The 17,798-nt window shown below is 42.6% G+C and overlaps 1 pseudogene; it reads right to left on the bottom strand.

Moving 5' to 3' along the window:
* Window positions 1–1,508: 1,508 nt before the first annotated feature.
* On the bottom strand, window positions 1,509–4,678 carry LOC140128477 (tigger transposable element-derived protein 1-like; annotated as a pseudogene).
* Between the last annotated feature and the right edge of the window lie 13,120 nt (window positions 4,679–17,798).

Raw genomic sequence — 17,798 nt, 5'->3', positions numbered from 1 at the left:
ACGGAGGAAGTCTGGTAACACAGGAACATGGAGGAAGTCCCGTAACACAGAAATACAGAGAAAGTCTGGTAACACAGGACTCAGGAGCAAGAACACACAGGAACGCAGGAAGACAAAGGAACGCAGGAACACACAGGAACGCAAGAGTACACAGGAACGCAGGAGTACACAGGAACGCAGGAATACACAGGAATGCAGGAACACACACAGATACCACAGGAAGAATGCAGGAAGATACCACAGATTTTCTTGAATATGATTTCCAAAATGTATTTTCCTACAGGGGCCCTTCTTGTGTCCTTTGACGTGACAAGTTTGTATACGTCTATTGATCATGACCAGGGCTTAGCCAGTGTTGGTAAAGTTCTCATGGTAAGGAGTTTGCTTTGAACCTGCTGGAAATTATTCTTACTTGCAATTATTTTTCGTTCAACGATGAATTCTTTGTACAACTACGCGGAACAGCTATGGGGTCCAATGTGTCCCCAGCCTATGCCAATATTGTAATGGTCGATCTTGAGGAGACTTTCGTCTATGTGTCATACCACTTCCAGATGGTACTGGAGTGGTGGAGATACATAGACGATGTCTTCACGATATGGGTAGGGGACCATCCGTCATTTCATGTATTTTTTGAATATTTGAATAACATTTCCCCTGTCATCAAATTAGCAATGGTGGTGTCTGATGTCCAACTACAATTTTTGGATACTAATGTAAATGTTGTAGACAATACACTGAGAACTGATTTATATGTGAAACAGATTGCAACACCATACTACGATATGAAAGTCAACACCCTCGAAACATGATACCTCTTTACCATTTAACCAGATTCTCAGGGTTAAACGTATTGTGGATGATGAGGAAAAACAAAATAAGGGACTTCTCCTTATGGGTAAGAAATTTATCAAAAGGGGTTACCCCAAGCAACTTGTCACTGAACAAATGGAAAAAGTACAATCCATTGATATAACCCCACTGTTATCCAATAAGCCCGACAACAAGTCTGATACCCGTATACCCATGATATCCACTTACACGACACACAGTCAGAAAGTGGCATCAATCATACGGAAGAATTGGCGCATCCTTAATACATTTTATAAGGATATTCCCTATTTTCTATCACCCCCTCTGTTTTCATATAAACGGGTCAAAAATTTAAGGGATCAATTGTTGAAAACAGATGTTTCTAATGTGACTTTGGACAAAACAAGCCGCAAGGGTAGTTACCCATGTATGGCCTGTGATAATTGTGCATTTATGACCAAATGTGAGACATTTATTCATCCTGTCACTGGTAATTCTTACAAGATCAATTTCTTTCTTACGTGCAGAATTGACTATGTAATTTATGTTTTACAGTGTCCACGCAAGATACTTTATGTGGGTGAGACTAGTACGGATCGTAGGTTGCGTTTAAATACAAATCTAGTATACGTACCAATAAAATAGAACTGCCAGTGCCACATCATTTCTCTGAGGCTGGACACAAATTGGAAGATTTAAAATTTACCATTATAGACAGGATTCCACCTCTTAGGAGGGGAGGTAATAGGGAACTGATGCTGAAACGCAGAGAAGTTCTGTGGATATATAGGCTCGGATCTCTGAGTCCCACTGGCCTCAATAGGGAACTCCCTCTTAACGTCTTTCTATAATGATATATGTTTATGCGCTATTCAATTCAATCTTTCATAGAGAAAAGACAACCAATCAAAATATTCAATCTTTCATCGCATATACTCAACTCCCATGAAATGAGCCTTTTGGGGAAAGGACTATCTTTTTGTCCTGATAACACACCCAGTACCTTTGACCTATTTTTAGATCTACATCAGTTCACCCGCAAATTAACTATTAAAAGACACTTTGAATTAAAATCTAAAAATACTGGTTCCAATACCGATATAAAAGACCCCAACCCTATTTTAGATGGTTATATACATAAAGAAGTCCACCCCCCATCTACTTATTACCCTCTTGAACATCAAGGACATCACATAAAAACCTTTCATGACCTGGTAGCAAACGAACTCAATAACATTGGACAACTAAAGACCTCCAAAAACCCCCCAAAAAACACACAATAAAATATACCAACAAATCAGCCAACCTCACCAAATCAGAAAAAACAGCCCTAAAAAATTTTGAACAAAATGAAGACATCATTATAAGGGCCGCTGATAAGGATGGGGGTATACAGGCAGTCCCCGGGTTACATACAAGATAGGGGCTGTAGGTATGTACTTAAGTCGAATTTGTATGTAAGTCGGATCTGGTGTATTTTATAAATGTACAGTAATATTTTTTTTGTTTTATATGACAGGCAACTGTGCACAAGCATGTTAAGTTGGTTTTGATGCTTGTGCTCCTGTTCAGATTGAACTTCACTTATTGCCCCTGTGCCAATTGATTTTTAAAATTTTGGTAACCTTTGACCATTTTCTATTCCCCTAGTGCAGTGATGGCGAACCTTTTAGAGCCTGAGTGCCCAAACTTCAACCAAAAGCCACTTATTTATTGCAAAGTGCCAGCGCAGCAATTTAAGTAGTAATTTATTTCTCTTTGTTCTTAGACAACTTTCAATCAGCCTCCTAAAGACACCAACGCAGTTGAAAGGAGGAGGGACAATTCACCTATCATTGTAGGAAGATTCTGTAGGAAGATTCTTTGAGTCCTGTCTGGTGAACTTCATGCTGGGGTGATGGCCTGGGTGCCCACAGTGAGGGGTCCGAGTGCCGTCTCTGGCACCAGTGCCATAGGTTCGCCACCACTGCCCTAGTGGTATATGTACTGTACAGTTTTGTTGTAGTAAAGACCTCACAGTGGCTTTAAGCCCACCACATACAAAATAGAGATAAATAAATTGCATGGTACAAATTAAATGCAACTTCAACAACAGTTTGTCTTAACAATTTTTTTAATTTTTACACTGCGCATATAAACTCAAACATTTTCAAAAACGTATATGTACGCTACTGGTACAAGCTTAAACAATCATGGTAGAAGATGAGGGACTTGTTGGAGAGGATGGGATTGGTATTAGAGTGTCAGAGTCTGACTCTGCGGCTGGAGTCGATTTTTTGAAGTAGACATCAAGGGAGGTTTGTACTGTGCCTTTCTTTTTCTCATCATAAATAACCCTGTAGCATCTTAGGCCTTCAGTAACTGCACGGTACACTTTACTGAACCTCTCTGTATCAGGATCCTGCTCCTCTAACTTACCTGCTTACCTGCCATACCTGCTTCAATGAGACTAAAAGCATCGGCTAAATCTCTTGTACAAAATTTTTTCGACTTTGGAGTTTCCATGTCCTGGTTTTCCTCACTAAATTCTGAGATATGCTGCTCAAGTTCCATAAGGTCTTCATTGGTTAGTTCTTTGCCATGGGAGCTCAGTAACTCTTCAACATCATTTTCATTGATGTTCAACTGGAGATCATTACCAATAGCAACCAAAGCTTTCATGGTTTCAGCGATTTCATCATCTGTAAACCCCAAAAACTCTTGAGTGAATTGGGGGCACAACTTGTTCCAAACTCCTCTCATATTTGTCTCTTTTACTTCATCCCAAGAATCAGCAATATTTTTGATGGCATCATAAATATTAAAGCTCTTCCAGAACTCCCTCAAGGTTATTTCATTGTTTTGCGTAGCCCTCACAGCTTGTGAGAATGTCCTTCTCAAGTAATAAGCCTTAAAGGAGGCTATGACTCCTTGGTCCATTGGTTGAATTATGGATGTGGTGTTTGGGGGTAGAAATACCACTTTTACATTGGGGTGCATGTTGTCTAAAGTGTTTGGATGTCCAGGGGCATTGTCAAGGAGAAGAAGAATTTTGAATGGAATATTTTTGCCTAAGCAATAACGTTTGGCTGCAGGTACAAAATGGTTCAAAAACCAATCCTGGAAAATTGCTGCTGCAACCCAAGACTTTGAATTTGCTCTCCAAATAACAGGAAGAGATGCTTTAGTGACATTACGCAGTGCCCTGGGATTTAGGGAGTGATACACCAGCAAAGGCTTGAGCTTTAAATCCCCAGATGCATTACCCCCAAGTAATAAAGTCAGCCTGTCCTTTGATGCCTTATGCCCTGGTGCATTTTTTTCCTCTTTGGAAATGTACGTTCTCTCAGGCATTTTTTTCCAAAACAATCCAGTTTCATCTACGTTAAAAACTTGATCTGGCAAATAACCTCCTTCATCAATAATCACTTCCAATATCTTGGGAAAGTCACTTGCAGCCCTTACTTGCAGCAAAATATTCATTGCAATCTCCGTCACCTTCTATATGTGCAGCTTTTAAATCGTTGAAAAGGCTTCGTGCTTTTTCTTGCACTAAAGAAAGACTAATGGGCATATTACGTTGATTTTGGTCTTCGATCCAAATTACCAACAGCCGTTCCATCTCGATAATTAAGCCACTGCGTTGCTTGGTAATAATTGTAGCATTCATTGGAGTATGTCCTTTCACATGCTCCATTATTCTATCTTTATCTTTTAAAATTGTTGCAATTGTCGACCGACTGTAACCGAGCTCTCTGCCAATGGATGATGGAGTTTCACCTCTCTCTGACCTCCTTATTATATGTACTTTATTTTCCATTGTGATCGTTTTCCTTTTCTTTGCTGTATCACCAGCACTTGCTTCAGATTTGTTTTTAGAAGGCATATTGTTTCTAGGTGCAAAATGTGCAGTACCTATAAAGAAACACCTTTACTGTTTCAATTGTTCTGTATGTCTGGGCACTGTAGGAAGAAACACCGCCTCTGTGTCTGGGCACTGTAGGAAGAAACACCGCCTCTGTGTCTGGGCACTGTAGGTAGAAACACCGCCTCTGTGTCTGGGCACTGTAGGTAGAAACACCGCCTCTGTGTCTGGGCACTGTAGGAAGAAACACAGCCTCTGTGTCTGGGCACTGTAGGAAGAAACACAGCCTCTGTGTCTGGGCACTGTAGGTAGAAACACCCCCTCTGTGTCTGGGCACTGTAGGTAGAAACACCCCCTCTGTGTCTGGGCACTGTAGGAAGAAACACAGCCTCTGTGTCTAGGCACTGTAGGTAGAAACACCGCCTCTGTGTCTGGGCACTGTAGGTAGAAATACCGCCTCTGTGTCTGGGCACTGTAGGTAGAAACACCGCCTCTGTATCTAGGCACTGTAGGTAGAAACACCGCCTCTGTGTCTGGGCACTGTAGGTAGAAAAACCGCCTCTGTGTCTGCGCTCTGTAGCAATTGGGCACTGTAGTAGGATACACCACCCCTGTAGTAACTGGGCACACCAGCAGGTTAGTCTGGGCACTGTAGGATGAAAGACCCGCCTCAGAGATAACTGGTGCAGAATAAAACACAAGCCACTGCTATACAAAGCCACAGGTAACCAAGGAAACAAGGGAGATCACAGGAGATCTCACAAGCGCATGCGTCCTTAGTTACCTATGATTATGGATAGCAGGGGCTGAAACAAGCCGCTGCTATCTATTAAGCGGGACATCACAGAACATCCACCCTCCGGCGAGATCGCAATGCTGCCGCTGCCATCACTGGGGACGCGGCAGAATCTGTGCCCATACAGAAGCATACAGAAGAAGCAGCTGGTATTGCCGACGCGTCCTTAGTTACCCCTGAGATCGCGATACTGCTGCCATCACTAAGGACGCGGTCGCGGCTTGTACAGCGCTTCTGTGCCTATACAGAAGAAGCAGCGGGTATCGCCCGCAGAACTTAGGACACCATCTGCGATCTGAGTTACGGGCCACTCCTAGATGCAAACGGGGCTCTCAGCTGCGCATGCGCAGGCCAGGACCCCGTTCGTATCTACGGGTTGTTCGTAACTCGAAACCGCGTAAGTCGGGGACTGCCTGTAGTTGTACAAAACTGGGACGATTACCAAAATGAAGCCCTCAACATTTTATCAGATCCTGTTTATTACGAAATGGTTCTTACAGATCCTTTTCCCTCCATCACTAGAGAATTCAATAACATCATCAAATCAGCATACCTGAAAGGTTTTTTAAATAAAAAAGAGAAGAAATTCATCTCCATCATCCAAGCAAACAAGCCATACTTTTACCACCTCCCCAAAATACATAAAGATCCCATAGTTCCACCAGGTCGCCCCATAGTTTCCAACGTCCAGAGTCTCACCAGCAACTTATCTCACTATATAGATTTATTTTTACAGCCATATGTCACAACCTTACCCAGTTATATAAAAGATTCCAGCGAACTTATTCAGAAATTACAACAATTAACATGGGAACAAGTTTACTGATTTGCAACCATGGATGTTTCTGCTCTATATAGTAACATCGATCACTTTTTTTGGTTTAGCTTGTATAGAACAAACCCTCGAGAATGATACATGCATCAAAAAAGATCAAAGAACATTCATTCTTCAATGTCTACGGTTTATACTTCAGAATAATTACTTTCTATATTGTAATACTACCTATCATCAGATCCGAGGAACAGCGATGGGGACAAAAGTCGCACCCTCATATGCGAATATTTTCACGGGGGTCTTTGAGAATTTACATATTAACCCACATGAAATACATAAAGGTAACCTTGTCACTTACTATAGCTTTATAGACAACCTATTCATGATTTGGAAAGGTGAAAAAGAACAACTGGAAAAATATTTTGAAGAAATTAATAATAATAAATGGTGTATAAAACTTACTCTTAATGGACAAAAAGAAAAAATAAAATTTTTAGATTTGTTAATCAAACACAGTGAGAATAAAATCATAACCGAGACATATTTTAAAGGAGTAGACATAAACAGCTACTTGAATTTTAAGAGCAACCACCATAAAAAATGGGTACAGAATATATCATATAGTCAATTTTTAAGAATTAGAAAAAATTGCACTGATAATATTACTTTTAATAAACAAGCTAAGATTATTGAAACAAGGTTTTTAGAAAAGGGATACCCTAAGGCAGTGGTGGCGAACCTATGGCACGCTTGCCACGGAGGGCACGCAGAGCCCTCTCCATGGGCACGCGTACCATCTCCCCTGCCGTCTATATCTTGAATCACTGAAGCTTCAGCCAGCAGGAAAAGCTGCCGATCGCCGAGCGCTCCAGTGATATCTCTCACTGTAGGCTGCTCTGTGCTCACTAGTGCTGCCTTACACTCTCTTACTCCCTCCCCCTCCTCCCCTGCAGCCCTGAGAGGAGAGAGATGGAACTGCTGGAGCCTACAGCAGCCTGTAAAGATAAGCGTAACAGGAGGAGGCAGGAGCTGCTCTGTGTATAAGTCACAGGCAGCAGGCAGCAAGCTTTGGGACACTAAACAACTATAGGTCATTATTGTTTAGTGTCCCAAACTGCCCTGTATGACAGCTTCCCATGGCCACATATATACTGCCCTTGGCCCAGATCTCTTGTCTTGTTGCTGTGCCATGCTGTCAGTTACCCTGGGGTGTACTACACTGCCCTCACTGACAGCATGGCACAGATGCCCAGAGCTCAGGACTAAGGGAGATATATATATATATATATATGGCCACAGATGGCTGTCATATGGGGACATTTGATGTTTGATTCATGTAACTTTGTAATTCAGTGCACCCACACTCGCTGTATGGGGGTAGTGTTCCTCAGTGGATGGGGGTAGTGTTCCTCAGTGGATGGGGGTAGTGTTCCTCAGCGGATGGGGGTAGTGCTCCTCACTGGATGGGGGTAGTGTTCCTCACTGGATGGGGGTAGTGTTCCTCGCTGGATGGGGGTAGTGTTCTCAGCTGTACTTGCTCCTGCTTTGTGATATAATTGGTGATGTTGGTCTTTCTATGGTGGTCTGTATATTATCAGTATGGTGGTATTTATCTTGTTGTACTGGTAATGGTCATCATGTGGCAGTATTATATGTCCCTTATAGAGGGGGATTGTCGGTAAATATAGGCTCAATAGCCGGGTTGGCACTCTGCAATGATAGCGTGGACTTTGGTTTGCAGTTTGGGCACTTGGTCTCTAAAAGGTTTGCCATCACTGCCCTAAGGGCTTAATAGAAAATGCAAAACATCAAGCTGGACAACATACACAATTAGAGTGTCTACAATCCGTCAAAAGAGAAAAAACACGGAAGACCGGCAACAATGTGACCAGATTTATCACTACTTACACCAATGATCATAAGAAAATAGAAGCTGTTGTTAAGAAACATTGGCACATATTACTAAACGATCCATATATCCCAGAATATCCCAAAAAATCCTAAATTCACATACAAAAGAGCCAAAACACTCAAACAGACACTAGCACCGAGCATACCGAAGCAACTGAAGAAACACACTACCATTAGCGTAGATAACAGTAGCAACAAAGTAACAAGATGCAATAAAAGTAAATGCCAGTGCTGCAAAGTCATTAAGCATGATACTGACACCTTTCATTCGAATTGTACCAAAGAAAAATTCAGCATCAAAACAAACATGACTTGCCAAACTAGATATGTCATCTAACTAATTGAGTGCCAATGCAGTATACAATATATTGGAAGAACTACCCAATCCCTCCATTGCCGTCTAAATCAGCACAGATTCAATATTGTTCACGTCAACCAAAAACATAGTCTATCCAGGCATATGGAAATGAAACATAAAAACAATGCTAAATAGACCATATTAGAGAGGAAACGTCCAATCGATTTGAAATACTGAAACGTAAAGAAATTTTCTGGATGTTCAAATTAAAAACATTGAAACCCACGGGTTTAAATGAAATCACTGAAACCATTTTAGTATAATATCATTACCCCTGTTCATAACGATCCGTTGAGATAAATAACTCTGCATCAACATATCGCTTAATATTCCTGTATGAACACGAACATCCTCATGTCATCAGCAAAATGCCTTCATAGCATATGATATAATTTTGGTCCACACAGGCTTCCGTAGATGTAGTTCAAAATAGTGCCACCCAGCCTCCATATTTGTAGTTTTTTCACCCTTATACCGGCAAGAAGAACGGAAAAGTACCACGTCCCTCATGGCTAATAAGTAGGTTGTGTAGCCTATTCATAAAAATATGAGTCTTTTAAATATTTCCTCCATTGTTATGGTATTTTTAGTGATCTTTTGTTAGAATTTATATGTTTTCTTATCAATGTCATCTGCATTCTATTAATCATCCTGCATGGGACCCCCGTGCCCCGGGGGCCGTTAACGTGCCAAATCATGTCTATTATATAGATCTTACTTACTCATGTCATGTAACACAACTGATGAAGCATCCATTCCGGATCCGAAACGCATCTTGTCCTAATATATTTATTGTTTTGATGCATATATTTTAAAAATTAAAGTATTCTCGGAACACATTGCGCCGGTTCCTTTATTGGATCCACGGGATAGTAAATTGGCTCTCTAGAAATAGAGACTACTCTGTTCCTATATGCGCTATTCCCCTAACACGATTGATCTCTGTCCGCTTCTTTAAAATAGTGACGAAATTGTCCTGATACATTACATTTATGATAGATTGTACAGATGTCTTATACTTGTGATGTAACCTTGTTTAATGCGCTTTTCTATTTTTTGTTGCAACATCCATCTGACGGAAAAGGGGAAAAGATTATGACTCTCCTCAATACGGTAGCTTCGGATAGTCGGGTGATTTTTGAGCGAGCGGATCCACATGAGGTGGCATCGATCCCGGATGGGACTTGGTTGAAGTCTTCGAGTCACAGACATAGACCCTTTGGGCAATAGGCAACAAGAGGTTTCCTGTGCTTGACAATACCGGCTTACCTGTGGACCACTCAGCACTATCCCGATTTGTCCCATGTGAAGTTCCCTGGGGATTGTCGCTGTCCTTCTTTTGCTGTCTAGCTGTGACTTGATGATTGGGCAATGTTTCCCTTCTCTAAGATGGCTGCTCTAGAGACTTTTCCTTGAATGCGCATGTCTGTGTTTTTTTACCGGAGCGGTCTTTATATAGACCAACGGAGAAAAGTGAGTTTTTGGGTTACACAGAAAAAAATAAGGTTTTACCCACTTGAACGCTATATGTGTTACAATATGTACTACACTGTATGTCTCTGGTTTTAATTTTTTATATGCACTTAGCACTTTGTCCACGATACACTTGGACTAGGGATCTGTTCCCTGTCTGTTTACACATAGGAGGTGGAGCAAGGGTTACGATGTAGACTCGTGAGTCTCTTATACACTTTATTCAAATTTTTAATTGGCCTTATTGTCACTATGTATATTATGCTCTGCTGTATGAATATTTGTTCACTGATGCACTTTCTGTACTTGTATAATGATATCGTAAATGACGTCACTTATGTACACATATGTTGGTGATTAGTTCAACTCTATTTAATCTGATTGACTGTGAACACTTGATGCTTGAAAATGCCATTAATGATAAGGTGAAACATTGCAATACTATGGTGGAATAAAATCACTATTTTGGCTTATACGGAGTGCTGCTTCATCATCTGGTCGTGCTTTGGTTACCTCCTATACTCCTAGCTAGGGTTTAGCCTGTAGTAATCTATTCCTTCGCTATAGCCCTCTGATGATTCTTGTATGAAACTCATAAGACACGCATGGAGATTTTAACAACATTCCTCTAAAGGGACAGTATCTATGGCAGTGGCAGTGCTCCCTGATAGCGCCCATTTTTCCATATATTACCCCCAGCACACACCTATAATGTCCCCTTATATTTGGCCTTTTCACTATGAGAAAAAAAAATATACATACTCAAGTAAAAGCTAAGGCACCTAATTTTAAAAGTAAAAGAAAACTGAGAAAACTTATTGCCAAGGGAAGCCTAGGGGGGGAAATGCAGCAATACTCTTTGATAAAATGTCCAGCAGCAGCCTCCCCTCACTAATTAAATGTCCAGATGCAGCCTCCCCTCACTAATAAAATGTCCATCAGCAGCCTCCCCTCACTAGTAAAATGTCCAGCAGTAGCCTCCCCTCACTAATAAAATGTCCGGCGGCAGCTTCCCCATCAATGAAATGTCCAGCAGCAGTCAACCCTCACCAAAGAAATGTCCAGGAGCAGCTTCCCCTCACTAATAAAATGTCCAGCAACCTCCTCTCACGAATAAAATGTTGAGTCACAGTTTCTCCACAATAGTAGAATGCCCAGCAGCAGAGCACCCCCTTTAAGAGAATGTCCACAGCAGAGCCCCCCTTTAATAAAATATCCACAGCAGAGCCTTGTTTAATGAAATGTCCACAACAAAGCCCCATTTACTGAAATGTCCATAGCAAAGCCACCCTTTTATTATAATGTCCACAGCAGAGCCCCCTTTAATGAAATATCCACAGCAGAGCTCCCCTTTAATGAAATGTCCACAGCAGCACCCCTTCAATAAAATACCCACAGCAGATCCCCCCTTTAATGAAATATCCAAAGAAGAGACCCCTTTAATGAAATTCTGCAGCTGAAGCCGGTGGTTAGTATAGAGTTTTTTTCTTTGGCAGTGCTAAGGGACGAGCCAAGGCCAGGGGTTGGGGGCCGCCGATCTATGGGACTGGCCTTATAAGGGCAGGAGTCAATTTATGTGGGGGTCATCTAGGGACACTTTCCATCATGACTCCCTCAGAAGATTCCTGCCTTAACCCTTTTGGCTCCCTTCTACAAGCTACGTGTGGTAAGATTATTCCAATTTATTTACCACAACGGAATCTGGAATAGCATCCGTAATGTATTCTTTTCACAGCACTGTTGCTTTTTCACTGTGTGAAACCATATTCTGTAGCTCTCAATAGCTGATGTGTGATCATTTACTAATTTCTTCTGAGCTTTCTTGTTATATTCTAGGACAGGGGTCAGGAACCTTTTTGGCTGAGAGCCATGAACGCCACATTTTTTAAAATGTTATTCCGTAAGAGCCGTACCATATGCACATTCCCCCCAGTAGATAGGTAGTCCCAGTGTCACGGATGCCCCTGCGATCTAGGTCTCGGATCGCAGGCACACCCGTGCCCCTCTCCGTGGCGGTGCCCCTTTCTGAGCTCACTCAACCCACCACTTTCTGGCTCCTGTCCTGGCTGGCCAGCACGCGCTGACACTCGCCTATTTAAAGGGCCAGTGCCCTGCTGATTGGCGCTGCCCACTTCCTGGGTTCCTATAAAGACCGGCGGCTATCAGATAGGTAGCCACAGCACATGCCCCCAAGTAGATAGGTAGCCACAGCTGGCTGAGAGCCAGAAGCAGCTAACAAAAGAGCCATATCTGGCTCCCGAGCCATAGGTTCCCTACCCATGTTCTAGGAGATGCAGAGTCACACTGCCCTAACCTGGCCTGACCAATGGCCCATAGGGGGAGATTTATCGAGACTTGTACGTCAGTATTTTGGCTTGCAAGCTCTGAAATAATCACAATTCCTTACAAATCATGAGGAATTGCACTTATAATTATTTATGAAGCCTCAATACCAACTGGAGGGGAGTGAAGGGGGTGCAGCCATCAGTAGAGGGGACTGTAACCTCAGCATGTGATCAAGGATGAAGCCTTTGGAATGCGTCAAAAACTGCACAAAAAATGTGACGCAACGCGTCGCATGAACACGGCCTCAAAGTCTCTGCCAATAGGGCAATTCATGATAAATGTCCCCAGATGTGATAATTTACCTGGCCTGTGGGACATCAACTCAGCCATGAAGGGACATCCCAGCATGACTCTGCTCCAACGCCCTAACTCCTATGAATACAGTGTTCAAGGATCTATTTCTGTGTAATGCTGATTATCCCTGAATACATAAGGACAGCATTGACATCTAGTTACTGTCCTGAATAACGGGTTGGTGGTGATTTGTGGGCCTCAATCTTTACAACAAGCACTTTTTAAGGGCTCATTCACATGTCCATTTTTTCTTCATGATGTTATCTGTGAGTTCCATGGATAATACATTTACCATCTATAGCCACTGGTGGAGGTTTATCAGAATCATCTTAGAGCAAAACTGTTCTAGTTGTTTATGGCCACCAATCATGGCTCAGCTCTGTTAAAGATGACCGTCCCCGTCAGCATTGCAAGGTGATTTTCGAATTATATGAGTCTTTGTTTCCAGCGCTGGAATGCATTGACTAACACAGAAAAGACACACTGTCCTTACTGAAGATTAGCTCAAGACAAGACTACCGTATATACCGGCGTATAGGACGACTTTTGAAGACAGAAAAATCTTCTGTCTTCTCTGGGGTCGTCTTATACGCCGGTAATCGTCTTATACGGCGGCGGTCGGGTCCCGGTGCATGGAGAGGGCTCACGGGCTGAGCCCTCTCCATAGCCGGTAAGTGTTTGCTGCATATTGCAGCAAAGGCTTACCGGTAACACCCGCAATCGGTGCTAGCACTCAAAAAGCCTCAAAAAGCTGCCGGCAGCCTCAAAAAGACATCGGGGCGCATACTCACCCTCCGTTGGCCCCGATGTCCGCGCGACTCGTCTTCCGCGCCGTCTTCTTTCTTCTGCTGGGCGCCGCCATGCTTTTCCCTGGGGCGGCGCCTAGTATGACATCAGCAGCGGCGCGTCATACTAGGCGCCTGCCGGGGAAGATCAATGGCGGCGCCCGGCAGAAGAAAGAAGACGGTGCGGACATTGGGGGAGCAGCGCAGCACATCGGGGCCACCGAAGGGTGAGTATAGAAGTTTATTTTTTTGGGCTGGGCTGTGCTGTATACTACTGGGGGCTGTGCTGTATACTACTGGGGGCAGTGCTGTATACTACTGGGGGCAGTGCTGTATACTACTGGGGGCAGTGCTGTATACTACTGGGGGTTGTGCTGTATACTACTGGGGGCTGTGCTGTATACTACTGGGGGCAGTGCTGTATACTACTGGGGGCAGTTCTGTATACTACTGGGGGCTGTGCTGTATACTACTGGGGGCAGTGCTGTATACTACTGGGGGCTGTGCTGTATACTACTGGGGGCTGTGCTGTAATGGTAATGTTGTTGTTGTATGCCTTATGTTTATGAGTGACAGTTTTCCTGCTATATACCTGCATGTCATAAGAATTTAAATTAAAAAAAGGACCATGTTAAATTCAAATCAGTTTTTTTTTTTATTTTTACCGGTGTTTTGTATGCGTTGGAAAAGGGGTAGTCTTATACGGCGAATATATCTTAAACTCTATATTTTAAACAGGAAAGTAGGGGGGGTCGTCTTATACACCAGGTCGTCTTATACGCCGGAATATACGGTACTTTATTTTTGGCACTGAAACACTTACCGTATATACTCGTGTATAAGCCGAGTTTTTCAGCACAAAAAATGTGCTGAAAAACGTCCCCTCGGCTTATACACGAGTCATACAGTCATAAAAAAAATCTTTAAAAAATAATAAACTTATATACTCACCCTCCGGTGGCCCGACCTGCAGCGCTGCTCCCCCGATGGCCGCGCGGGTCCTCTTCTGGCTTCGGCGCCCGTCTTCTGTCTTCACTAATTTTGTGCCGGGCGCCACCATGCTTTTCCTCCAGGCGGCGCCTAGTATGACGTCAGCAGCGGCGTGTCATACTAGGCGCCGTCCAGGGGAGAACAATGGCGGCGCCCGGCACGAAGTTAGTGAAGACAGAAGACGGGCGCCGAAGCCAGAAGAGGACCCGTGCGGACATCGGGGGAGCAGCGCTGCAGGTCGGGGCCACCGGAGGGTGAGTATATAAGTTTATTATTTTCTATTAATGCTGGGCGTGCTGTATACCTACTGGGGGCGTCTGTGACTAATGCATTTCCCACCCTTGGCTTATACTCGAGTCAATAGGTTTTCCCAGTTTTTGATGGCAAAATTAGGGGTCTCGACTTATACTCGGGTCGGCTTATACTCGAGTATATACGGTATATAGAAAATCATAAGACACTTTGAAAAGGGCGTGCAAGTACACAAGCGGGCAATACTACTGGGTGGTTTGACCCCGGAAATGCAACACTATTGGATGTGAGCACACAAAGGAATGTAGAACCATTGGCTGTCTTCACATAAACAAAATGCCCAGGTGCTCCCCTGAATACCTTCCCCTAGGTGGTGCTAGCGAGCGCTAAGTCTTTGTGTTTTCTACCTTACTTTGTTTGAATAGAAACCCCATCCATACTTTAGTTTTCACTAGACAAGTTATGTGAAATGAATGCTGAGACTTTAAAATGTCTGACAGTACACAACATGGTGTCCGAGACCAGTGCAATCTCCTTAACCCCTTAGCGCTCTGCATCCCATATATCGGACGCTGAGCACAGTGACTTAGCGTTCAGCGTCAGAAGATCTGAGCCGAACCGGCATCGGGAAAAACGGGGTGTAACACCCGCGGTCGCAGTGGGCTCCGATCAGCCGCGGTCAGTGCTACCGCGCCATTTAACTTGCCTTTGGGGGGTCTTTTCCCCATGATCGCAACCCCCCCCCCCCTGTGCTTTTTTTTTTTTTGGGGGGGGGGGGGTGTGGTTTGTTGCTATTGCAACTCTGAGGTCCGATCAGGACCCCAGAGCTGTCTGTAAGAACTGCCTGAAAGATGGCGTCTGTGCATAGGCTGAAACTGCTAATACCCTGCAATACATCAGAGTGTTGTCATGAACAAGCAATCAGATGTCCCATGGTGGAAACAGTAAAAAAAAAAGTTATTCAATAAAAAAATAAAGTAGGAAATCAATAAAAATGCCCATAATCCTCATAACATATAAAGAGACATATAACGCAGAAAAAAGTCTAAATCATAACACAAACCCCACATATATAGTATCATCGCGTCTGTAACAATCCGGAGAATAACAGTCAATAATTATTGAACCCGCATGATGAACACCGTTAAAAAAACTGTTATAAACTCTCCAAAAATGTATACCTATTCAATCCTACAAAAAATGCTATAAAAAGTGATCAAAAAAACATATTGGTGCAAAGAACAACATGTCCCGCAAAAAACAAGCCATCAACCAGCTCCGTAGCCAAAAAAGTAACAATGTTATGCCACTTGGAAGACGGCAATGCAAAAATGATAGATTTTTCCCACATTAGGGTTTTATTTGACAAATTTAGTAAAACATAAGAAAAAATATTCATGTCTGGTATCCCCGTAATCGTATCAACCCATAGAATAAAGATAACATGATTATTAGGCTATACGGTGAACACCAAAAAAAAAAAAGTAAAAAATCCAGTACAGAATTGATGCTTTTCTACTCCTGCCCTCAAAAAAAAGTTCCCAAATTTTCAACAATAGGTGATACCAACCCCAAAATGGTAACACTGGAAAAAGCATCTCGTCCCGCAAAAAAAAAATGCCATCACATGGCCCCAAAAGGGGCCAATGAGGAAACTAAAATCCTGGCAGCTGCAGGTCCCTCCTTCCCTTCTGCGCCTCGCTGTGCCCCCATAAACCAAGTAACAGCCACATGTGGGGGGGTCTCTGTACTCGGGAGAAATTGCAGAACAAATTGTATGATGGGTTTTCTCTTTTTATCTTTTGGAAATGAATATATTTTAGGGCTAAATGAACGTATAACCGACAAAATTTGACCATTCTAAATTTCACCTCCATTTTGATTCAATTACTATGAAGATCTCAAGGGGTTAACAATCTTGCTAAAAACTGTTTCTGATAGTTTGAGGGGTGCAGATTTGAAAATAGGTAGATTATATAGGGGATTTTGATGTTAAATATGTAAAATTTCATTCAAAACTGTATTTATCCCCAAAATAGTCAATTCTGAAAATACAGAAAAGCGCTATTCGATTTGTAAGCCGCGTGACATCAAAATAAATTATCCAGACATTTCAGAAATTATGAAAATGTAAAGTAGACACATGGGAAATGTTATTCAGCAATTTATTTAGGTGGTAAATCTATCTGCCTGAAAATGCAATGATTTTGAAAATGGCAAATTAAAAAAAAAAAATTCACTATTTTTCTTTTTTTGGTAAATAAACGCAAAACTTATCAGCCAAAATTTACCACTAAGATGAAGTACAACATGTGGGGAAAAAACAATCTCAGAATCGCTTTGATAAGTAACAGAGTTCAAAAGTTATAACCATATAAAGCGACACATGTCAGAATCCAAAAAAATGGGACGGAGCCTTAAAGGAAACCTACCATTTCAAATGGTAGGTGTAAGCTGTAAACACCGAGCACCAGCTCAGGGTGAGCTGGTGCCGGTGCTTAGTTTCGTTAGTGTTAAAACCGCGGTATTGCGGTTTTAACACTTTTTAAACTTTATAGCATAAACTGCTTCGGCGCTGCGTGCGCGCGCCTACATAGGAAATGCCGCAGGCGTTGCGCGCGCACGGTCGCGCGCAGCGCCGAAGCGGCTTCTGCTATAAAGTTTAAAAAGTGTTAAAACCGCGATACCGCGGTTTTAACACTAACGAAACTAAGCACCGGCACCAGCTCACCCTGAACTGGTGCTCGGTGTTTACAGCTTAAACCTACCATTTGAAATGGTAGGTTTCCTTTAAGCTACAAAATGGCTGTGTCCTTGAGGGGTTAACAGCTTTCCCATTAAAAATAACTGCTGTTGGTAAATGAAAGCTGAGCACTGATTGGTTATCATGAGCAACATTTACCACGGATGTCAATAGTAGTCAATGGGTCAGCAAAAACAAAAGGATGGCACAAAGATAATATCCGTATATGGCCCATTTTTTTAATTTTATATTGGCAAATCAGGTGCCAAATTTTTGCAAACCTTCTTTTAACGGATGCGATATGCACATGTATTGAAGCAGAAAGGGATACAATACTGATTGGTTGATAAGATGGTCTTAAAAAGATAAGTTTTTTGAAGATGCGCAAGGCACACACCTGTGTGAACAAGGCCTAAGG

Source organism: Engystomops pustulosus, chromosome 4, assembly GCF_040894005.1.
Source record: "Engystomops pustulosus chromosome 4, aEngPut4.maternal, whole genome shotgun sequence".
Classification (NCBI taxonomy): Eukaryota; Metazoa; Chordata; class Amphibia; order Anura; family Leptodactylidae; genus Engystomops; species Engystomops pustulosus.
This window is presented reverse-complemented; position numbering and strand designations above follow the sequence as displayed.